This window comes from Myotis myotis, unplaced genomic scaffold (assembly GCF_014108235.1).
Source record: "Myotis myotis isolate mMyoMyo1 unplaced genomic scaffold, mMyoMyo1.p scaffold_m19_p_7, whole genome shotgun sequence".
Classification (NCBI taxonomy): Eukaryota; Metazoa; Chordata; class Mammalia; order Chiroptera; family Vespertilionidae; genus Myotis; species Myotis myotis.
Window position 1 is genome coordinate 24954108 of NW_023416379.1, and position 23472 is coordinate 24977579.

The 23472-nt window shown below is 42.2% G+C and overlaps 1 protein-coding gene and 1 long non-coding RNA gene across 4 annotated transcripts in view; one reads left to right on the plus strand and one right to left on the minus strand.

The window, feature by feature from the left end:
* IL20RA (interleukin 20 receptor subunit alpha) overlaps positions 1 to 7641 on the minus strand; it is a 30064-nt gene extending 22423 nt beyond the window's left edge. The window contains exon 1 of one of the 2 annotated variants that reach the window (XM_036315982.1): positions 7348 to 7641. The gene's annotated coding sequence lies outside the window, so the exon portion shown is untranslated. The remainder of the gene's footprint in view (positions 1 to 7347) is intronic. The other variant, XM_036315981.1, reaches the window with a different exon arrangement.
* The window catches only part of LOC118659708, an 81173-nt gene continuing 64453 nt past the window's right edge, over positions 6753 to 23472 (plus strand). Inside the window, exon 1 of one of the 2 annotated variants that reach the window (XR_004968663.1) lies at positions 6753 to 7183. This is a non-coding gene — a long non-coding RNA (uncharacterized LOC118659708). The remainder of the gene's footprint in view (positions 7184 to 23472) is intronic. The other variant, XR_004968664.1, reaches the window with a different exon arrangement.

The following is a 23472-nucleotide window of genomic DNA, read 5'->3' on the forward strand; positions in this document are numbered from 1 at the left end:
TTTATAGTAAGACATTTACTTGGATAAATCATTTCTTTTCAATGCACAGTTTCTCCTCAAGTAGAGTGAATGTGATGTGATGTGACATATATTGGCATCCCCGCCCCCCTGCCTCCCCAGCACACACACCAGCACTTTTTATAAGTCTCAGTTTAAGGGACCCTTTTCATAGGAAGCCCTGCCTAACCCTTAAATGAGATCAGTTGCCTTGTTCTGTGCTTCTAAATAAACATGGTTTACTCAGTTCTGGTATTTATACTTCAACTAGAGGCGTAGTGCACGAATTTGTGCACAGGTGGAGTCCCTCGCCTAGCTGGCGATCGGGGCTGATAAGGGCCATCTCACCCAGTCCCAATTGGGGCCAATCAGGGCTGGCCAGGGGGAAAGGCCACGGAAGGTTGGCTGTGGGAGCGCACTGACCACCAGGGGGCAGGTCCTGCATTGAGCGTCTGCCCTCTGGTGGTCAGTGTGCATCACAGCGACCGGCCTGCTGTTTGGTCATCCAGTTGTCCTGTCATAACAGTCACTTAGGCTTTTCTATATATAGATGCATTAACCTGTCTGAGACTAAAGGCTCCATGAAGAGAGAGACCTTGTTTTCTTGTTCATCTGAATGCCTAGAACAGTTCCTGAAATGTAAGAATGAGTGATATTGTATAAATGAATGAATGGCATTGTATGGATGAATGAACAAAAAGTGCTCAAAATAAACGATTATTTTAAAATCATATTGTATCAAGTTATATTTTAACTTTTAAGAACTCAGAATTGATGCATGGGGTATGAAGGTAATTCTTTTCCATTAAATCTGATCATTCACCTCAAACACCTCATTTCCTTATATTATTTGCTCCTGAACTGCATGTGATATTCTATTTTGCGCTTAAAAGCTATGAGCCAATTTTTAAAATAACAAGATAGAGCATTTAGTAGGTAGCTTAGTGGACCTTTTACAACCTATATATTTTAATCTAAAATGGAGAAGGAGGGCTGGCTTGGAATTATATGGATAGGTAGCCATAGTATGAATAGAATCGTTGTTGGAGCAAGAGTGAGGATTTTGCAGGCAAGGTTCCCCTCAGAGAAATAGAGGCAGGAGGAGCCAAACTAAAAGAGCTTTTAATAGCTAAAGCTGGAACAATTTGAGCAGCAGATATAATTGTATTGGATTATAACTCAAAGAATAAAGTAAATGTTAATGAGTCCTTATTGACACATTTAAACAATCAAATAGATAAATATGTGGGGGAGAAGTTAACAGCTTTTCCTGGCAACAGAATTCCAATTAATATGGAGAAGGAAAGAGGGAAATAAAAAAAAAAAATCACCATTACTCATAATAGTGCAGTCAACGTTCACTGGTGGATACTAAAATTAGTGGGTATAAATAAGTTTGAAGAGAAACAAGATATCTGTATGATCTCAAAGTATTTTCTCACAAGGTATTTATAAATCACAAAGTGGAAAATATGAACTCTACAGTGAGAAACCCTCCAGACACCACCTTAATTAACCAAGTGATCAAGGTTAATATCACCAGTAAAAATCACATATTGATACCATAAATGCTTTGGTATACTGCACTGGGAAAGACAACATAATATGGATGGTATTCTTGTTCAAAAGAAATAACCTCACTCTGATCACGAGGAAACGTCAAACCCAAATTGAGGGACATTCTAAGGAAAAGGTGACTAGATTTCTTCAAAAGTGTCAAGGACCTGGAAGCAAAGAAAGGCCGAGGAACTGTCACAGATGGGAGGAGACGAAGGAGGCATGACAATTAATGTAATGTGGGATCCTGGAGTGGATCCTGGAACAGAAAAGGGGCATTGGTTGGAAAATTGGTGAAATTCACGCAAGGTCCACAGTTTAGTAAATATATTAAACCACTGTTAATTTGCTGGTTCTGAACATTGTACAATGGTTACATAAGATGTGGAAACTGGAGGAAACTAGGTGAGTGATTTATGGGAACTTTATACTATTTCTGCAACTTTTCTGTAAGACTCAAATTAGTTCAAATACAAAGCTTAAAAAATAATTTTAAAAAAGTTTAATTAGTTAAACTGAAAGCATATGCGTATATTAAGTATGTCCTAGAATAATGTCTCAGTAAAATAAAATATCCAATGCTGCTGTTTTTAATATCAAAGAAGAGACAGGTCAACAAATACCCTCACTGTGTTTATTATAGTATATTAGTTTAAATAAGCATAAGTGTAGTAGTTATATTTAGACTGTATTCTAAAGCTCCAAAACTAAAGGTAGGTTCAGTTGTTCATAGACATAAAAAACTCTATATTTTTTCCCTCTTTGGGGATTTCGGAAAGATTTGGAAATTTTGTTCAAAGTCAACTGTATTTACATACCCAACATAGGAGCACTTAAATATATAAAGCAAATATTAGGAGACATAAAGGGAGAAATTAACAGCAACACAATATTAGTAGGGGACTTTAATATCCCACTCACATCAATGGATTTATCATCCAGACAGAAAAATCAATAAAGAAACATGAGCCTTAAACAATACATTAGAACACATACATTTAACAGCTGTGTACAGAGCATTCCATCCAAAAGCAGCAGAATGCACATTTTTCTCAAGTGCACATGGGACCTTCTCCAGGACAGATCACATAGATCAGGCCATAGAACAAGTCTCAATAAATTTAGGAAGATTGAAATAATCTCAAGCATCGTTCTTGAGACTTTTATTCAACATATCATTGGAAAGCCTAGCCACAACAATTGGACAGAAAAAGAAATAACAAGCTTCCAAATTGGACAGGAAGAAGTAAAATTTATTATTTGTGGATGACATGATTTTATAGATAGAAAACCCTAAAGGATCCATCAAAAAAGTAAAAAACACAAAAAACTGTTAGAACCAAAAAACAAAGTTGCAGGGTACAAAATTAATATTCAAAATTTATACACTAACAATGAACTAGCAGAAAGAGAAACTAGGGAAACAATCCATTCCCAATTGGATCAAACCTAGGAATAAATTTAACCAAGGAAGTAAAAGAGCTGTACACTGAAAATTATAAGAAATCAAAGAAAGAAATTAAAGAGGACACAAATAAATGGAAAGCTATTCCATGCTAATGGCTTAGAAGAATTAATATTGTTTAAATGTCATGTTACCCAAAGCAATCTACAGATTCAATGCAATCCCTATCAAAATCATAATGGCATTTTTCAGAAAAATAGAATAAACAAATCTAAAATTTGTATGCAACCACAAAAGATCCCAAATAGCCAAAACAATCTTGAAAAAGAAGAACAAGGCTGAAGGTATCATGCTTCCTGATTTCAAACTATATTACAAAGCTATAATAATCAAAATAGTATGGCATTTGGCATAAAAACAGACTCTAGATCAGTGGTTCTCAATCTGTGGGTCACGACCCCTTTGGGGGTCGAACGACCCTTTCACAGGGGTCGCATAAGACCATCGGAAAACACATATATAATTACATATTGTTTTTGTGATTAATCACTATGCTTTAATTATGTTCAATTTGTAGCAATGAAAATACATCCTGCATATCAGATATTTACATTACAATTCATAACAGTAGCAAAATTACAGTTATGAAGTAGCAATGAAAATGATTTTATGGTTGGGGGTCACCACAACATGAGGAACTGTATTAAAGGGTCGCAGCATTAGGAAGGTTGAGAACCACTACTTTAGATCAACTAGAGGCCCAGTGCACAAAATTCATGCACTTGTGGAGGAGGGGTCCCTCAGCCCAGCCAGCATCCTCTTGCAGTCCAGGAGCCCCTGATTGATTGCTCTGCCGGCCAGTGGCCTGGACCTCCCTCTGCAGGGCGATCATGGGGTAATGGCGGGACCCCCAACCAATCGCATAGCACCTGCCTTGGCTGGCCTGGTGCTAGTGGATGTCATAACGTGGTCGTCCAGACGGTTGTTCCACTGTTCGTCTGTTCATCGGCCGTTCAGTCAATTTGCATATTACACTTTTATTATTATAGATGGAACAGAATGGAGAGCCCAGAAATAAACCCACACATATATGGTCAATTGTTTTATGACAAAGGAGTCAAGAACATACAATGGGGAAAGGATAGCTTTTTTCAAGAAATGTTGTTGAGAAAACTAGATAGCCACATGGAAAAGAATGAAACTGGTTCATTATCTTATGCTGCACACAAAAATTAACTCAAATGGATTAAAGACTTGAATGCAACTTCTAGAAAAACACACAACGTGAGCTCTTTGACATCAATCTTGATTTTTTTTTGGACCTGACACTAAAGACAAGGGAAACATAAGTAAAACTAAACCAGTGGGACTACATCAAACTAAAAAAAACTTTGCCCAACAAAAGAAATTATTAACAAAGTGAAAAGGCAACCTAAATGGGAGAAAATATTTGCAAATCAAATACCCGATAAGGGATTAATATAAAAAATATACAATAAACAACGCACACAATTCAATAACAAACAAATGCAAAAAAAATAAAACAAGCACACAGGTAGCAAAATCTCAGATATATGCCGAAGGAATTTCTTCACTGACACAGCTCCTCGGGCAATGGAAACTAAATGGAAAATAAACAAATGGGACTACATCAAAATAAAAAGCTTCCGCACAGCAAAAGAAACCATCAACAAAACAACAAGAAAACCCACTGCATGGGAGAACATATTTGCCAATGATATCTCCGATAAAGGTTTAATCTCCAACATTTATAGGGAACTCATACAATTTAACAAAAGGAAGATAAACAACCCAATCAAAAAATGGGCAACGGACCTAATAGACACTTTTTGAAAGTGGACATTCAGAAAGCCAAGAGACATATGAAAACATGCTTAAAGTCACTAATCATCTGAGAGATGCAAATCAAAACAACAATGAGGTACCATCTCACACCTGTCAGAATGGCTATCATCAACAAATCAACAAATGACAAATGCTGGCGAGGATGTGGAGAAAAAGGAACCCTCGTTCACTACTGGTGGGAATGCAGACTGGTGCAGGCACTGTGGAGAACAGTATGGAGTTTCCTCAAAAAACTAAAAATGGAACTTCCATTTGACCCAGTGATCCCACTTCTAGGAATATATCCCAAGAAACCAGAAACACCAATCAGAAAGGATATATGCATCCCTATGTTCATAGCAGCACAATTCACCATAGCTAAGATTTGGAAACAGCCTAAGTGCCCATCAGCAGATGAATGGATTAAAAAACTGTGGCACATCTACACAATGGAATACTATGCTGCTGTAAAAAGGAAGGAACTCCTACCATTTGCAACAGCATGGATGGAGCTGGAGAGCACTTAGCTAAGTGAAATAAGTCAGTCAGAGAAAGATAAATATCACATGCTCTCACTCATTTGTGGATTATAATGAACAATATAAACCGATGAACAAAAACAGAAGTAGAGACAGAGAAGCATCGATCAGATGCTCAAAACTCAGAGGGAAGGCAGGGGAGGGTGGGGGTGAGGGGGAAAGATCAACCAAAGGACTTGTATGCATGCAGATAAGCATAAGTGATGGATGTGGACAACAGGGGGTGAGGGTGAGGACAGTATTGGGGGGACGAGGGGAACATTGGGGAGATAAGGACACATTTGTAATACCTTATTCAATAAAGGGAAAAAAATAAAAATAAATAAAAAAATAAAACAAGCAATCTGATTAAAAAATGGGCAGAGGATCTGAACAGACATTTTTCCAAAGAAGACATACAATTGGCCAACAGGCACATGAAAAGATGCTCAACCTCACTAATCATCATGGAAATGCAAATCAAAACCACAATGCGATAACACCTCCTATCTGTCAGAATGGTCATTATAAAAAAGACAAGAAATAACAATTGTTAATGAGGATGTGGAGAAAATGGGGCCCTCGTGCACTGTTGGTGGGAATGTAAATTGGTGCAGCCACTATGGAAAACAGCACAAAAATTCTTCAAAAAATAAAAAACAGAGCTACCATATAATCTAGCAACTCCACTTCTGGGTATTTATTCGAAAAGATATAAGTGCCCCTATGCTCATAGCAGAACTATTGACGATAGCCAAGATATGGTAACAACCTGTGTCCATTGATGGATAAAGAAGATGCAGGGTGTGTGTAATGGAATACTACTCGGCCATAAAAAAGAACAAAATCTTACTATTTGTAACAATCTGGATGGACCTTGAGGATATTATGCTAAGTGAAATACAAATATTGTATGATTTCACTTACATATGGAATTTTTAAAAGCAAAACAAATGAACAAACAAAACAAAACCGAACTCATAGATACAGAGAACAGACTGGTGGTTGCCAAAGGGAGGAGGGTTGGGGGGTGGGCGAAATGGATGAAGAGGATGGAGGTACGAACTTCTAGTTATAAAACAAGTCATGGGGATGAAATGTCCATCATGGGACTGTCATCAATAACACTGCAATAACGCTGTGTGGTGATAGACGGTAATAGACTTACGTGGTGATTATTTAGCAACGTATACAAATGTGGAATCATCATGTTGTACATCTAAAACTAATGTAACATTCTATGTTAATAAAAAGGGACACCCAGAAAAATAATTTTTTTCTCTCTACCAGAAATACAGAAGAAAAAAAGAAATGTTAGTGAATTATCTGGTTACTGGAGTCCAGCTGATAGAGTTTAAATTTAAAAACAAAACCGAAAACACAAGGTAAGCTCTTCCCAGAAAATCAAAATGCACAGCATATCTCCTTTCATGGTCGTACCGGAAAAGGAAAAAATGACGTGCCCAGGAGAGAGGATCTTAACTTTAAAAACATTGCTTTTTTTCTAGACCCCGTTCCTTCGGATCAGACCCTTTCTGGGAGGTTTTTCTATTTTTCGATTTCTTTTTTATTGTATTTATTGGGGTGACATACAGCGCAGACCACCTCTAGCTGCGGGGAGTTCCCTGTTTAAGCGCACAGGTCCCGCAGGTCCGGGGGCCAAAGCGCGCAGTCCGCCCGGTACCGGCGCGGGCGCGGGGGGCGGGCGAGGGCGTTGCGCACGGTCACCGTCTCCGACTGCAAGTTATGAGCTGTGGTAACCGCACCAGCTTCCTCCACCCGACGGCAACCCCCGCCAGAGAAAGTGTGAAACGCGGCGTCGTGCAAACTTGACCCAGAATCAAGCCCGGGAGTGACGGCGGTGAGTTTCTCCCTGGGGCTCCCCGCGCAGACCGCGCGCCTCCCGCTCGGCTCCCGGAAAAGCAAAACCCGCGGGCGGGAGCGCAAAACCCCGCGGGCGGGACGGACTCGACTGGGCCACGACCGGGTCCGGAGTCAGGCGGCGCCCGGGGGCCATGCACCTACCTGCGCGTCCCCACGGCGCGGCCGTGAGCAGCAGCAGCAGCGGCGGCAGCAGCAGCGCCTGGGCCGCGCGGCCGGGCGCCGGGGCCCTTCTGGCCGCCAGGTTCGCTGGGGTTCGGGAGCCCGACAGAGGCGGCGTGGCCGGGTCACATCTCTGCGGGCGGCCAGCAGCGTCGTCCGTCCCCTCGGGCCGCAGCTGGCGGCCGCGCGGCTTCCCCTCTGCGCCCCGGGCCCGCGGCTCCGGCTGCGCCGGCGCTCCTGGAGGCCCAGCGCCCAGGGAGGCGGTGCCAGGTCCGCGCCCCACCCGCGTCCCGCCGCAGCCCCGAGCGGGATGCCAGGGAGAGGGCAGGGTCCAGGCGGTTCCTGGTCCCCAGCCACTCATTGTTAAAGTTCTGAGCGTGTGAGACTTTATCTTCCCAGCCAGGGAGGCCAGGTAACACCTCACTCCAGCAAACTGGAGGCCCGCACCGTGAAAAGTGATTCTGGGATGCCTCATGGTCACCTCCCTAAAACTTTTGAAATGTCAAAGATGGGTGCTGGAAGAAGAGTGAAATGGATTATTTATACTGTCGGCACTCCGCCATGCATTGTATTTTATTTCATTTAATCCTCGCCACTGCAATTAGGTATTGTCCCATTTTACAGATGAGGAGAGGGAGGCTCAGAAAGTGAGGTGTCAGCCTGGATGAAGTCTCCCAAGTTCGTGAGCAGTGGCGTGGGGACTTCCAAACAGGCCTGATTCTAGGTCCCATGGTCTTTATAATGGGAGGGCAAGGGCAGGGGTTGCAATTAAGAAACGTGTTGAAATAGCATGAGCAAAACCTGAGAGCAGGCTCGGCTCCAGTCTCTGAAAGGAGTTGTAAAGATTGGCCACATCCTGAAAGGAGAATAAACGATTTACTTCAGATGTGTTACATCTCTTTCCCTCACAAATACCTGTTTTCAGATGTACAAATAAAGAGAAATGAGCCTAAAATTCGATCAACTACTTTTATCTTAGAAAAAAAAGAATCTTCAGTAATTGAAAAAAGATTTTATTTTTTTGGTGGGAGGGAGTGAGAGGTTGGTCGAGATTTTCAGAGTCCCCTAAATATGCTACCGCCCCCTTCCCAGAAAGAATTGGAAACAGGATGAATCCAGGTCAGGTTGTCCCTTTGGCCAGGACTTGGCTTTGTGATGCAGAACCTAAGACTGCAAACTACATTTGTCAGCGGGCCCTTTAGGTTCAGCCAGTAGGGGGCGCTGAAAGGGAGAGGAGGAGCTCAGAGACTTATAGCTTCCTATTTGCTGTTCTTGTCAGCAATATCCCACAGGGTCTGTATCCTGGCGGGAGCAGCTGCCAGTTTCCCGTTTCTTCCTGTGTAGCCAACATCAGCCTTGTTGCACTGCCTCAGAGATACCAGCGATGGCTGGCCGGGCCCCATTCCCAGAGGTCTGAGTTCCAGTTTCCTGGCCTCCTCTTCCAGGATGTAACCCCCTCGTCTTCCCTTTGTTCCTTCAGCCCTAGAACTGCTTTCTGTAGTTACTCTGTGTCTCAGTTTCAGAATCCCCTTTTTACTTTTTTTTTTTTTAGTTCTCCAACACCTGTTTAACCAATTCCTCATGGCAAATTCTTTTGTTAAAGTAAATTTGTCTGTTTTCCTGGGTGGACTCTTACTGGTTCACTAAGACTTTAGGAAGGATTGAACATCTTAGGAAAGACTCTAGGGGTTATTAGTACATCATCAGCATTGAAAGGGTTAGCTAGGTAGTTTAGGCAGGTTTAGAACGTTTTAGGAATGAAAGGTGTCTATGGAAGAGGAATACATATAGAGACTGGAAGATGCCAGGGTGTTTATCTGACTTGCGCGGAGGATAGAGAAATGGCATAGGCAAATAGAAATAGACCTGGCCCGTGCTATTAAGACAGCCATAAACCAAGGGGATCTTGGGCCTGAGACCATAAATTAGGCCAAAAGTAGCCCTGACCTGAGAAACTGGGAGGGCCATAAGATAAGGTTTTCTCTGCCAACACAACTGGGAGAGCTATAAGATAAATCAAAAGTGACTCCAACAAGATAAGGGGGAGAGAAGGTGTGGACACCACATGGGCTTTGAGCTTTAAAACGAATTCTGTCTAGCAGAATGACCAATAAGAAGAGGTCAGGTTTAGACAAAGAAGTGCAGCCTATTTAATGGCTCAAGACAAAGAAAGCAGCGGTCACCCTTCTCAGGGGCCCCTCTGTCTGTCCAGGAGGGACAGAGTCTTAGGTTTAGAATTAGGTTTTAGAGGTAGTGTCTGCTTGCAGTGTTTCTGTACTTTTCACCTATCACCTTTCGTCCGTGGCTTCATTCTTCGAAACCATCGAGACAAAAACCCGGGAATTCAGGTTGTTCCAGTTCAGTTTTCACGTTTCAGCATTCTCTTGAGTTTCTGTTCTTACTAACTGTAAATTACATTAGTTTAGCTCCATCATTATCATTTTAAGTCTAGAGGATTAAATATGATTCATATTTGCCACAAATATATTTTGGGCCAATTATTATTTGGTATCTAAGCTTTAGGACCTGTATGCATTTCTGTTCAAACATGAATAGTTCATGGCCCTAAAGGGGTTAAAGCAGACATATGCATGGCTCTTCATCCCTTCTCCCTGACCCTTCTTAACTTGAGTAGTAACAGTTCGTTGTTCCCTCCCACTGGGAAGTGGAAGTGGGTAGGGTAGCTGGGACTTGGAGTTCTTTCCCCATAAGTGGGCTACCCCTTGCTTCCGAGCCAGTAGTCTTCTGTGTGTTCCTCCTTCCCTCTGTCCCTTGGTCCTCAGGTTCCCCTTTCACTTGGCAGACAGCAGTCAGAATTTCACGGGTCTCATTCTTGTTAAACTCACCACTCTGCACTCAGCATGCCTGTGGTTTTCGTAAGCTGGGTGTGGCTTGAGCAACTGCTAGGTGTTCAGTTGGTGTTTTCCATGCATTCAATTAAAGAATGCAGTTGTGACTTTTCTTTTGTCTTTACCTGTGACCCAGAACTCACCTCAGGGACTTTCCTTTGTCCCTTTAAATTCTTACCCACCCTGTGAACTTCCTAGTATAAATCCTGCTATACCCTTCAGAGGATTCTTGAAATGACTCAGCACATTTGAATGGATATTTTCTTCTACTCATAAAGATTATAATCCTTCAGCATGAGTTACCATGCTGAGATCTTAGTTTTTGGAGCCCAATATATAGATTTTAGGGCTCTCTGATCAGAAAGGCCATTCTTCAATACCTCCCACCCCCAATCACAACACTAATACCACAAACAAAAAATACAAACTTTTCCTATTCTAGTTTAACTCTAAATGGTTTCCAGGAATAATATTAATAATGCAAAATTATCCTCTTTTCTTCCTCCTCCTTCTCCTCCATCATCATCATCATCTGAAGTTACTGATTTCCTACTTTGAGCCAGGTATTTCACATTTACTGCCTTCTCAGATCCTTAAAACAGTTCTGTGAATTACATGTTACCCCGAGTTACAGAATGAGGAAACATGCTTGGACAGGTCATTCACTTAATAAGTAACAGAACTGGAACTGAATCCTGGTTAATCTAATTCCAAAGTCTGTGTTTTTAATGGCTTCCTTATATGCTTTTTGCACTTAAGAGAATAAAGCAGATGCTTTTGAGGGGTGAACTGTGAAATAGCACACATGTTGAGATGTATATACTGTATTTATTAATCTAAGAAAATGCAGCATTGGTATGATTTCCATATCGTAAACTCCGTTGTGAATGGTAACAGATACTCATTTCTGGGCACTCAGATATTGCAAGGACAGGTTCAGAATGTGCTAAGGTGACTGCTCCAAAAGTAAACCTGAAAGTTAGCGGGCAGGTGGCAGTTAGAGGGAAAGAGTTGGCAAGGTACAGTTCTCTGAAAAGAATTGGGCGTCGGGACAAATTTGAGAAATTTTGGGAGATAATAAGCATCCAGTACTGAGACTTCTTCAATCCTTTTAGTCTGCTCTGCCCTCCCCTGTGGATATTTGAGGCCACAAGCAATTTTTTATATTATGTTGTCTGCTTACGTCCAAATAATATCTAACATTTAAAATCCTATGGAATGCTATCTCAGCATATGTTTCTCAACTTTTTTCCATTTTTTGAGAAGTGGTTCATGCATTTTAAAAGATTTCGTAATTGTGAAGTATAATACACAGAGAGAAAAATGCACAAAGATAGATGTTATAGCTCAATGAGTTATCCCAAAGTGAAAGAAAGCATTGATAAGCATCACTCAAGTTAAGAAAGAACAGTGCTAACCCTCCAGAGGCCCCTTTCCGACCCCTTCATGTCTTTGCCAAATTAGTGTGCATTCCCTTGTATCTGGTTTCTCTCACTCAACGTTATGCTATGAGAGTCATCTATGGTGTTGCTTATAGATGTGTGCAGTGTACTGCTGTGAAGTATGACTATGCCACAATTTATTTATTAATTCCCTCTTGGATGACTTTAGATTGTTTCTGGTTTGGAGCTAATAACAATAGTGCTGTTTTGAAATGCTCATTGTGTCTCTTGCATAAGTGCACAAGTTTCTGCCAGATACATACCAGAAGTCTTATTGCTGGATCATAGGAGAGACATAATTTTACCTTAATAATGCCAAACCTGTTTGCCAAAGTAGTAGTAACAACATACCTGCTCATCAGCTATAATGAGTGTTTGTCTTCCACATTCTTGCCAACACTTGATATTTTCCAGCTTCATGATTTTAACCATTTTAGAGGGTATGTAGTGGTATCTCATTGTAATTTTCATTTTTCTGATGATTAATGACATTTAGAACTTTTTTGTAATTTTATTATTCATTTGTGTTGTGATCTGATCAAGTTTCTTGCCTATTTTTTTCTGTTAGATTGTCTTTTTATTTTTAATTTGTTTGAAGGAATTTGTTACACATGCTGCATATGAGGCTTTTGGCAGTTACATATGTTGCAGATATTTTTCCTCTGGTTATGGCTTGCTTTTCTACTCACTAGAGCAATAAACAAAGTTCTTAAGTGTAATTACTCTAACTTAACAATTACTTCTTTTATGATCATTATATCTATTGTCCCATTAAAAAAAATCTTATCTCAACCTCAAGTTATGAAGATATTCTTCTAAGTTATCTCCTGAAAGTTTTACTGTTTTATTTTTCACATTTCAAATTAGGATGTGCCTAGAATTTATTTTTATATATAATATGAAGTAGGGGTTTAAAACTTAAACCTCATTGACCTGCACTTCTTCCTGAAAAACCTTCCTTTCTCTGAAGCTCTTTAGTTCCATCTTCTTCATAAACTAAATGTCACACATGAATGGGTCTGTTTATAGACTATACTATGTTCCATTGGCCTGTCTATTATTATTCCAATACCACCCCATCTTAATTACTTTATCTTTTTGCTAGTAGAGCAAGTGCCCTTATTTTGCTCTTATGTGAGTATCTTCTATGCTTTGTGCTTATACACTTTCTAGTTCCCACAAAACAACAGGCTTGATTTTATTTTTAGTATTTTTGTTTTTATTAAAGCATAGTATACATAAAATAAAATGCATAAAACACACCCATCTTAAGCTTTTCATATATACACAGCCATGTTACCAACTTCAGAATATAGAATACTAGAGGCCCAGTACATGAAATTTGTGCATTGGGGGGGGGGTCGGTCCCCTCAGCCCAGCCTGCACCCTCTCCAATCCAGGGCCCCTTGAGGGATGTCCGAATGCTGGTTTAGGCCCGATCCCAGGCCTAAACCGGCATTTGGACATCCCTCTGACCATCTGGGACCACTGGCTCCTAACTGCTCACCTGCCTGCGAGCCTAATCACCCCTAACCACCTCTGCCTGCCGGCCTGATCGCCCCAACTGCCTACCCTTGCTGGCCTGGTCGCCCCCAACTGCCCCTCCCTACTTGCCTGGTCACCCCCAGCCTGGTCACCCTCAACTGCTACCCAGTGCTGGCCTGGTCACCCGCAACTGCTCCCCCTGCCAGCCTGGTCGCCCCACGCAGCCTGCTGTTCAGTTGTTTGGTTGTCCCTCACTAACCCCCCTGCCAGCCTGTCGCCCCATGCAGCCTGCTGTTCGGTCATTACTGTTACTGTGACAGTGTCCCAGACAATTTGCATATTCCTTTATTATTAGTACTAGAGGCCCGGTGCACAAAAATTTGTGCACTTGGGGGGAAGGGGGGTCCGTCAGTCCGGCCTGTGCCCTCTCGCAGTCTGGGACCCCTCAGGAGATAACAATCTGCTGGCTTAGGGCTGCTCCCGGGTGGCAGAGGGCAGGCCCAATCCCTAGGTGCAGCCCCTGGTCGGGCTCAGAGCAGGGCCGATTGGGGAGTTGGGGTGCCGCCCCTGTCATGCACAGAGCAGGGCAGATTGGGAGGTTGTGATGCCACCCTCAGTCATGCTCAGGGTAGGGCTGATTGGGGGGTTGGGGCACCGCCCCCTGTCACATTCAAGGAAGGGTCGATGGGGAGGTTGCAGCGCCACCCCCTGTCACGCACAGAGCAGGGCCAATCAGGGGATTGGGGCACTGCCCCCTGTCACTCACAGAGCAGGGCCTAGCAGGGGGGTTGGGGCTCCGTACCCTGTCACACACAGAGCAGGGTCGATCAGGGGGTCGGGGAGCTCTCCCCTGTCATGCACAGAGCAGGGCCCATCAGGGGGTTGGGGAGCTCCCCCTGTCACGCACAGAGCAGGGCCTAGCAGGGGGGTTGGGGCTCCGTACCCTGTCACACACAGAGCAGGGTCGATCAGGGGGTCGGGGAGCTCTCCCCTGTCACGCACAGAGCAGGGCCCATCAGGGGGTTGGGGAGCTCCCCCTGTCATGCACAGAGCAGGGCCGATCAGGGCGTTGGGGTGCTCCCTCCTCTCACTCACAGAGTAGGGCCGATAGGGGAGTTGGGGCACCGCCCCCTGTCACACACAGAGCAGGGCAGATCAGGGGGTTGGCGTGCCGCACCCTGTCACACTCAGGGCAGGGCCGATGGGGAGGTTATGGCTCTACCCCGTCACACACAGAGCAGGGCCCGTGGGGCAGGGGGGTTGGGGCGCCGCACCCTGTCACACACAGAGCAGGGCCAATCAGGGGGTTGGGGCGCTGCACCCCGTCACACACAGAGCCGCAGGGCGATCAGGGGGTTGGGAAGCTCCCTCCTATCAGGCACAGAGCAGGGCTGATCAGGGGGTTGGGGTGCCTTCCCCTGTCATGAACAGAGCAGGGCGGATAGGGAGGTTGTGGCCCCACCCCCTGTCACACACAGAGCCACAGGGCGATCAGGGGGTTTGGGCGCTGCCCCCTGTCACGCTGATCCCGGTGCCGGGAGGTATATTACCCTTTTACTATATAGGATAGAGGCCTGGTGCACGTGTGGGGGCCAGCTGGTTTGCCCTGAAGGGTGTCCTGGATCAGGGTGGGGGTCCCCACTGGGGTGCCTGGCCAGCCTGGATGAGGGGATGATGGCTGTTTGCAACTGGTCACATACCCTTCAGGGTGGGGGTCCCCACTGGGGTGCCTGGCCAGTCTGGGTGAGGGGCTGAGGGCTGTTTTCAGGCTGGTGGATGACTGAAGCTCCCAACCGCTCCTTTTTTTCTTTTTTTCTTTTTTATTCTGGGCCAGCTTTAGCTCTGAGGCTCCAGCTCTTAGGCCTCCACTGCTGAAAGCAGGTATCTGGATTGTTTCGGTTCTATAATGGAAACAATGTATAACTCCAGCTCTGAGATCCCGGCTCGCTGAAAGCAGGTTTCTGGGGTTTTGTTTAGCTTCTATATTTGTTACAGTGTTTCAAACTGCAGGCTCAGAGGCCAGCAAGGCAGGTGGGGAACGTTGGAGTCCTCTGTCACTGAAGCAAGCAAGCCTCATGTTAGTTTCAAGCTGCCTGGCTGCCAGCCGCCATCTTGGCTGGCAGTTAATTTGCATATTGCCCTGATTAGCCAATGGGAAGTGTAGCAGTCGTGCGCTAATTACCATGTTTCTCTTTTATTAGATAGGATAGATTTCCAGAAGATTCCCTCACTCTCCTTCTCAGACCTCTCTAATATAGGGATCACTATTTCGACTTCCATTACCACTTGATTCATTTTGACTCTTCTTTACCCTCCAATTAATGGAACCATACAGTATGTATTCTTTTGTGTCTGCCTTTTTTTGTTTAACAGAATGTCATTGAGGTTCCTTCATGTTGTTACATGTATCAGTAGTTTTTACCATTTTTTTTTTTATTGCTGGGAGTGTTCTGTGATATGTTTTCAGTACCGGCATTTGTTCATTTTTATGCTGAAAGCAAACATGAGGTTTCTAGGACAGAGATCAGAGTTATACCTTTTTCATCTCATGGCACACATAAACTAATTACTAAAATCCCGTGGCACACCAAAAATTTTTTTTGCCAATCTGACAAAAAATAGGTACAATATGATTCAGTCACACCAGACAACTATTGTGTTGGATGTTGTCATTATTTTTTTTTTGTATTTCACAAATGAAGGGAAAGGAGGTGATTGACGCTGACTAAGTAGGTATTGCATGTTTTAAAAATTCTCGCAGCACACCAGTGCAGCACACCAGTTGAGAACTGCTGACATGCAGCAGTAACTGTATGAGTCCTCCAGGCTCCATTCTTTTCTCTCAGTGATGTGATGAGAGCCGCATGGATGCTGTGCATGCACCACAGCCAAGGAAGCCCCTAATCAGGAATGTGGAAGTTTTTACAGGCCGCTCACTGCTTAGCTGCCACTCTCACTTTCTGAGAAAGGGAGGGAAACTGTCTCCCTAATGTCAACAAGTACTTTGGAAAATCAATGAATTCTCATCGCAGGAAGGCAAAGGGGAAAGTCCCTGCCCTGGATTGCAAACATCTGGCTTTGGGGAAGGTTAGTTTTATTATCCTTTGAGTGGGAACATATGACTCCAAGTCTAACTCCCTTGCAAATGTGAGGAGCAAGGGAGTCTGGGGAAGACTTGTTATAAAGTTACAGTAAGAAAATGTGATAGACTAAAAGATTAATGAAACAGTAGATAGAGTCCGACATTTATGGACGTTGGGTAAATGACAAAGGGGGTATTTTAGATTAGTGGGCAAAGAATGGGATTTTCAGTGAATTATGGAAAATTGGGTATTTACCTTATTGCACACCACATACAAAAATAAGGTGCATTTAAGAGTTGTTATGGGTTAAACGATATCCCCTCTCCCTCAAGTTCATATGCTGAGGTCCTAACTCCCAGTTGCTCAGAAAGTGACCTTATTTGGAAATAGAGTTGTTGCAGATGTAATTAGTTAAGTTAGGATGAGGTTATACTAGAGTAGAGTGGGTCTATAATCCATATAACTTGTGTCCTTAAAAAAAGGAAAAATTTGGATGCAAATATGCACATGGGGAGAATGCCATGTGAACAGAAAGGCAGAGATTGGGGTCATTTATCTACAAGCCCAGGAACACAAAGATTGCCAATAAGCACCAGAAGCTAGGGAGAGGCATGGAACAGAGTTCCCCTCACAGCCCTCAGAGGGAACCAGCCCTACCAACACCCTGATTTCAGATCTCCGGTGTCCAGAACTGTGAGACAATAAATCCCTGTCAATTAAGCCACTTTGTTATGGCAGCCCTAACACACCGATCAGGAACTAAATGTGAAGGCAAAACTGGAACAATTTTAGAAGACTATATGTATAGAATATTCTCTCTATATTCTGGATACTAGGCAAATTTTTAAGAAAATTTTTTTAAAAATATTTTTTTATTTATTTCAGAGAGGAAGGGAGAGGGAGAGAGAGATAGAAACATCAATGATGAGAGAGAATCATTGATCAGCTGCCTTCTGCATGCCCCACACTGGGGATCGAGCCAGCAACCCGGGAATGTGCCCTTGACCAGAATCGAACCTGGGACCCTTCAGTCTGCAGGCTGGCGCTCTATCCACTGAGCCAAATCACTAGGGCAGGGGTCCTCAAACTTTTTAAACAGGGGGCCAGTTCACTGTCCCTCAGACTGTTGGAGGGCCGTACTATAGTTTAAAAAAAAACTATGAACAAATTCCTATGCACACTGCACATATCTTATTTTGCAGTAAAAAAAAAAAAAAAAAAAGGGAACAAATACAATATTTGTATTTGCATGTGGCCCGTGGGCCGTAGTTTGAGGACCCCTGCACTAGGGCAAGAGCATTTTTAAGTAAGGGATTTGTGATGTTGTTTTGATCATTTCTTTCTGTTGTGAGACTGAGAACTACTATGGAAAATGGAAACAGTACTCTTAATAAAAACAATGACTTCTGGAAGGGTTTATAAATAGCCACAGAATTTACTTCAATCAGTACTATAAAGAATAGTGGTAATAAAGAAGATGAAAATCCTTGCAAATGTTGAATGACCTTGGCATGCATGATCACCAAAATAGTTCTCAATGCAACAACTGTTGCTGTAATAATTCAGCTGGTGGTTGCACCTGCCAGACATGCTAATTAGCCAGAGTATGTGAAAAGAAACTAAAGAGTCCTGTTTTCTGGTAAGAAAGACAACACTACAACATTAATAATCTACTTTGGTCCAAATCTGGAGGTAGTTTGGCTTTACTCTGTTGCAGCATAGTTCCCTCTGCTGGGTAACCTAAGGAATTTAGATCTGAAGAGTATGCTACTATCCACATTCTTGACTCTTTGCTTTTACATTGAAATAAATTATTTGTAAATAGTGGCATTTTGTAATTATATGACACTATTTTTACTGTGGGTCTGAATTTCTAAAGCTTGACTGTAATTAATGTATGTACTCTCCTGTCTAAAATATGAAAGTTGAGCTTAGGCTCATAACTTCTTTTCATCTTTAGAAATAGAACTAAATTGCTTTTATATATAACTAGAGGTCCAATGCATGAGATTTGTGCAAGAGTAGGCCTTCGCAGCCCGGGCTATGTCCGGAAGATCATCTGAATGGTCCTTCCACTGTTCGGCCATTGGGTTGATTTGCATATTATGCTTTTATTATTATAGATAGATTATTTTTATGTAACTACATACAATCTTATTTTTAATTTCCTCTGGAATCTTGATTTCACACAATAGTTATCTTTATCACTTGCTTTTCTCTGTGTTTGGAATGTTCATCCCCTGATATATACGTGATCTGACCCCTCAATTGAGGTTTTTGTTCAAATGTCCTCAGAGAGACCTTTTAAGATCACCATTCAAAATAGCACCAATCCCTTTGTCAAATTCTACGCCCTTACCTGTTTCACTTTTCTTTTTAGCATTTACCATGACTTGGCATTAAGGGATGTCTATAGGTGTGTGTGCATACACGTTTGTATACATTACTGTTTGTCTTCTCCAATAAGAATGGAACCTCCAAGAGGGTCAGAATACCTCCTTTGCTCACTGCTGGCACCTAGTAGGTACACAATAAACATGTATTGAATGAATGACAAACTTTATTTTTTTATTTTTTGAAATAAGAACTTGATTATTGATTTATTTATTTTTAAATTCTTTATTGTTGAAAGTATTACATATGTCTCCTTTTCCCCTCATTGACCTCTCCCAGCCCACTTCTGCCTCCCAGCATAGGCCCTCACCCCCCTATTGTCTGTGTCCACTGGTTATGCTTATATGCATGCGTACAAGTCTTTTGGTTGCTCTCTTACCAACCCCCACCCCCGCCTTCCCTCTGAACTTTATTTTTAAAACTACAATGTAATTTTGCATTTTCTCAGATGTTGAACATTAGCATTTATTAACATTTATGATGCAACTTAAAACAGTGCAACTCTAGAGAGAGATGATTGTCCTGAAAGTAAAAACCCAGGAGAGAATGTGGACGGATATTGGTAGAGCCTGGTTAGTCTGAGTTCAGAATCTTCCTGGAGTTTCAAAGGGTTCCCGGGCTTCGAAGGACAGAAGCAGAAAGTCAGGATCCAGAGCAGTGTGAGCTCCGTTCATTCTACTCCTGTGTGCCTGGCCCCTCAGAAGTGTGCCCAGCCAGCCACTGGAGGTCACTGTGCTCATGCTTCTGAGTCTGGGTGTCCTGCAGGCCTATCCACACATGAGTATGCAGCGTCCCAGTTTACAACCCCGACACATGGTGCAGGCCTCCTCAATAGGGGATCACTTACTTTTCCTCCATAAAATTGATTTTCAGATCTGAGCAGCACAGAAAGGTTTAGAGGAGATGAGTGATCTCAGTTTTAGTCTCTGCCCTAGAACAGTGCTCAGAAGGAACACGGAGCCATTTACCTTTCAGTCAAGAGTGACTGACTCTTCTGCAGGCCCAGACCTGTAAGCAAGGACTGGAAATCATTGGGGTTTCACAGGTAGTTTAGATTACATTCAAAGATAACACCAAAATCCTTCCACTGGAAAAAAAAAAGAATCCAAGAAATGAAAAACAAGGTTTAATGACCAAAACATAAAAGTTGCTGTCATTTTGAAAGAACTTCTTAACCACACGAGATTACAGTTTGACTCAGAATTATATCTTTAGCCAGTCCCTGTAAGATTTTCAACCTAAGGCATTACCTGTTCATCTCCCATACTTAAAATATACATGTCAATGTAATGAAGCAAGCAAGTTGCCACAGCCTCCTTCCCCATTACTTCTTCCCTGCCCCCTTTGGGCATGTGCTCACATTTACCATTCATATCAAGGTATGAATGATCCATAGGAACTCTCTATACTCCAATTAGGAGTACTTCCTTTAAAATTCAATGATTCAACAATTATTTACCGAGTACCACCTTCTAATTACTGAACTCTGCGTTAGGAGCTGGGGACACAGCAGTGCCACACCACACAACGTCCCCTTTACTGTGGAGCTTGTATTCTAGTGTTTAAATAGAAATTAAGATTTTAAACTAAAGGGAAATCTCCCACATGGTTTTGGTAGCACGGTGAGTAAATAAGCCTCTAGTGAGTGCCACCGCACCCCCATGCCAGCTCCTGCAGCCGCCTTGAAGAGGCTGTTTGCTGCATGCCCATGTTGGCTCTCTCCAGTCGGTTCGCAGCTAGCCAAAGAGAATTTTTTTAAAGGCAAATTTATCTTGTAGCTTTCTTGCTACAAGAACTGTGTCTCATTACTCTTATGATAAGAACCGTGGTCTCCACCATGGCTGTGATTTGGCCCCTACCTGTTTCTCCAGCCTCACCTGGCACCATCCTTCACCTTGTTTCTTCTCCACTCCCTAGAGATCTATTGGCCATTTCTCAGTTCCTGTCCTTGCCAGGCACTTTTCCTCATCAGAGCTTCTGCAGATGCTGCTTCCTTTGGCTGGAAGCTTCTGTAACCATCCCTTCGTCCCCTTCACATACACACTCACCCTTCATTGTCTGCTTGAACTACAGTCACTTCTGCAGTGAAGCCAGTCCCCTAGATTGATCAGGTTTCCCCTACTCCATAGCGCTGATAGCAATGATGTCCACTGTACCTCTCAAATGCCTGAGCCTGTGCATTGCCTTCATGTTATCCTACCCCACTTCACCATTGTTAAATGTTTTGACACTTGTCCCCTAGAAAATGCCAGCATATCACTTCTCCACTTAGCACCCTTTGTGGTGTCCTTATTGCAAACTGGTCAGTGGTCAGTCTGTCTCCAGAATCCCAGCTTAGAGTCTGCTTGCTAGGACCAAAGCCAATTCTCAATCAATTGTGTACAATAGGTGGATATCAGTTTATTGTTATAAATTTTTCCATTTGTCTCCCCTCCTTTCTCTTACCTAGTCATCTCTGGAAGTATCCTTTGAAACATTAGGGAAGCAACGAATTATAATTTAACATCTCTTCCTTTTGGCAGTGCACTTTACCTTGTTTCCCATATATGTTTTATTTTATTTTAAAATTTATTTTATTTTTCACCATTTATCCCCTCTGTGCCCCCTTCCACCACCCCCTGCAATCACCACACTATGGTCCAAGTCCATGAGTTCTCTTTTTTCTTTTTTTGCTTAATCCCTCCACCCACCCCCAACTCTCCAACCCCCATATTTGTTTTAGCTCAAGAAATCTGAACCTGAAAAAGCATCACTGCTGGTTGTCTATATTTTTCTATATCAATTTTAATCCTTAGGAGGAAGAAATTGATTTGAGGATGCATCTCACAGGTCAGTTCCAAAAGGTCAGGTGGTACAAATGAGCTGAGCTGTTGATTCAGTTGAGGTAATTTTGATGAGCACATGCTTGCATGTGGGTCTGTAATGTGGTTCATCTCAATAAAATCGCAAGCTTTATGGGTTTGAAAGCATTAACTCACATCTTAGGAACATCCCACATCGATTATTATAATTCTTGTTGTGCTGCCTGAACATCTGCTTACCTCCAGGAATTACAATCGGATGGAATGGCCCCGCTCAAATCCAGACTCAGAAAAGAAATATGAGAATATCTGAGTCCTTTTCTGTTTCATTGAATTAGCACTTTCTTTTTACACCTTGCCTCGCATAATAATAATAAAAAGGATGTTTGTGACTTTTCTTGCTTCAAATTGATCTTGTTCTATGAGAATATATCTGTGATCTCATGCAGCATGTCTGTAAGTTAATGATATTTAAATATTTGCTGCCTTGTATCCTACCAAGTTGTCTACTGAGTTTCTGTTTGCAGACTTAGCTAAGTCACAGGAGAAAATATACAGTAGTTATACTGGGTCACCTAGTCATCTTTAAAGGCAGAAAGGGAAAGTGTGAGGCAGAATGACCAGATTCCCCTTTATTTTTCTCCTTCCCTGATAATCTAATTTTTTAATGCACCCTGGTAACTGAATGATAACTGACAGGAAATGCCCATCAGGCCTCTCCCCTCTAGTTCTCCAACAGCCCACCCTAGTTACCTATCAGCATTGTTTAAAGGGGAGAGGCCTTGTGGTGCTGGGGCAAGGCATTTCAAAGTATGGAATGAGTTGGCACAAGCCTCAGGGCCCAGGGTTGGGTGTATGAGATTCTGGTACTCTAAATTTTGGCTTTGAGGTGTATCTTTGGAATTTATTATTAGTTGTTTTTTTTCTCTCTCATAGTTTATTTATAGAAGTTTTCCCCCAAAAGTATTCTGTAAACGTGGGGTGTTACATGAGGGGAAAAACTCAAAACTATCCATGGTCAAATAGGTTTCTTTACTGACAATCTTCTCAGAAATTTTAAAATCCAAGGCACATTGTGCATTACCACGAGTGGAATCAGACAGTGTGTATTCAAATTTACTTGATGACGAACCTCTTTTTTAATAGAACATCTTACAAGAATAGTATTGCTTGGAACAAAGTTTGGGAAACACAGGCTTAGATTAATTTGTAAATTAATTTATTTTCTTGGGGCTACCAGGGGATGGCAAGGAAGATGTTTCATATATAGAGAGTAGCAGAGAATAAAATGAGTCTGTTAGTAAAGTGTTGCTGTAGATAATTCAGAAAATGGCTAATTTATATGGACAAAATCACTGAGCATTGACAGTTGCTATTATTTAATTTCACAGTGGAATGGTAAAGATGGGCACTAGTATAGTTTTTATATATACTGTGAAATTTGGTAATATAAATCCAGTGCTACGTATTTTAGAATCAATTATGTAAGGTTAGAAGCATCTTAATTTCATTTCTTTTAATCCATCGGAGTTGATTTTTTTAGAAATTCTAGACTCATTTCATTTAAATATCACTGTTTTGTGGCATTTCCATCCTTCTTTTACTGGAAGTGAATTTCCTGTTATGACATGGCTTCATTGGAGATGAATAAATGTGAACTATAACTGAATGCTGCATGATTTCATAACTCTGTAAAAATATACCGACCAGTTTGAATTGGTCTATGAAGATCCCTTTCTATTTATTTCAATATAAGCTTTCCTAATTATTTTAGCTCCTATGTTCAGTGGGACTTTATGGTGTCTCTTTGGATTCTAGCACATGTTATAATTCAGTGCCAAATTCCATTTCCCAGTTTTTATTGAGAGCTAAAAAGCACAGTTTTTCTCTCTGACATCTGGGGGAAAAGTTTGCCTTCTCTGAAACTGGATTCTTCAATCTATCTTTATCATCTTTTCACTCATTGTCCATATAGTAGGAAACTTTACTTAATACAAAGAAGTAGAAACATATTTCAAGTACATAGTACTATTCCTATTTGAAGTTAAAAAGG